This window comes from Physeter macrocephalus, chromosome 8, assembly GCF_002837175.3.
Source record: "Physeter macrocephalus isolate SW-GA chromosome 8, ASM283717v5, whole genome shotgun sequence".
NCBI classification, from domain to species: Eukaryota; Metazoa; Chordata; class Mammalia; order Artiodactyla; family Physeteridae; genus Physeter; species Physeter macrocephalus.
This window is the reverse complement of record NC_041221.1, coordinates 72,237,151-72,238,830: the sequence shown is the minus strand read 5'-3', so window position 1 is coordinate 72,238,830 and position 1,680 is coordinate 72,237,151. Positions and strand designations below refer to the sequence as shown.

The 1,680-nt window shown below is 39.1% G+C and overlaps 1 non-coding gene across 1 annotated transcript; it reads right to left on the bottom strand.

Moving 5' to 3' along the window:
* Positions 1-205: 205 nt before the first annotated feature.
* Positions 206-278, bottom strand: TRNAA-UGC (transfer RNA alanine (anticodon UGC)). The gene has a single exon. It is a non-coding gene; the product is annotated as a tRNA-Ala (tRNA).
* Between the last annotated feature and the right edge of the window lie 1,402 nt (positions 279-1,680).

Below are 1,680 nucleotides of genomic sequence, written 5' to 3'. Positions count from 1 at the left end.
TAGGTAATATTTAAGACAAACAAAAAAGTATGTCATTTATGAAGAATAATGCCACAAACATGTGTTCCCACACTTTGATTTAATAAATAAAAATAAGTATAAAGGCTCTGTATAGTTGTACATCTTTACCCTTACTACTTTTTTTTTCCTAGTTTTTTTTTTTTTTTTTTGGGGGGGCTGTGCCACGTGGCTTGTGGGATCTTAGTTCCCCAGTCAGGGATCGAACCTGTGCCCCCTGCAGTGCAAGTGCAGAGTCCTAACCACTGGACCTCCAGGGAAGTCCCTTCCCTTACTTCTCTTGTCACTCAAGCATTTTAATGTCTCTTCCTGATTGCATCTCCTTCCAAAAGGTAACTGCTCTTCTGAATTTGGTTCCCATGCCCACTTTTTATACCTTTATGATATATTTATGTATCCTCAGCAAGATATAGTAACGCTTTTAAACAATATGTTTGTGAAATCATATCATATGTGGTTTTCTGTCATACGATTTTTCACTCAGTTTTGTAAAAGTCATTCATATGGATGCATGTAGCTATAGTTTATTCATTCTCATAGCTGTCTGATATTCCATTATATGAATATATCACAATGTGTACATTAAATCTCTTTCTGATGGATAATTAGATTGTTTTCAGCTTTTGCTACCACAGACAATACTGTCACGAGCAATCTTGTATGTGTCTCCTCATGTAAGTGTGTGAGTTTCTCTAAGGTATATATCCTGGCATGAAACTGCTCAGTCATGGGAAATGCACATTTTAAACTTTTCTAGATATTGACAAATCGTTCTCCAAAGTGACTGCATGTATCCTTTTAACATTTATTTCTAAATAATGAAAAGAACTTGTCCCAGGGTGCTATATATGTGCAATAGGCAATCAAGGTTTTGGAACTGTATTGATTTTCTTATCGACATCCATTTCTTTCAGAAGGTGTGTTTCCAGCAAGAGGTGGGGCTGGGATTTAAACCTAGGACTTGTACCTCAAACCTCTGCACTTCCTGTTGCTTTATGTTCTATCTTCTCTTTGCCTGAAGGCATCCAACCGCCTTGCATGTGTGTGTCTTGCGAAGGCAGAAATTTGAGCCTAAATGAAAATGTGACTGTCCGCGTGTAGCTTGGGCTGTGCTTTGTTTCTGGGACCATAGTGGAGAACCTAGTGCTTTGGTTTTCTCTGGTCTTTGCTCCAATGACATGTTCCTTCTTCTTGTCCTCCTTTTCCTCCTCCTTCTTCTAAACCCTAACACCATTTTTTTTGAGAATCAAGTAATACAGGTCCGCTTCCAGATCTTCCCACACCATTCCCATTTTGCTCATCAGACTAACTACCACCAACTTTGGGTGGCTGTCCTTCCGTTTCCTCTGGGGACATTCCTGGAGACTACATGTCATACCCTGTTTCTCACCCAACTTTCACCTACTAGTTTTAGTCTCCGTCGATGATTACTGCCTAAAACAGTTATTACTGTGGTGGTTGCCAGTTAGTGATGTAAACTCTTACTTAGAACTCAAAATGACCTCAAGAAGTATACTGTATTCTCATCGTGAGTATAGACAAAGCAGCAAGGGAATTAATGAGCATGAAGGGCTAGTCGTTATCGTCACTTCTGAATCCTGACTCAATATACAAGAAAACCCCAAAGCCAAAACCAAACGATCCAACCTATTAGAATTAGAT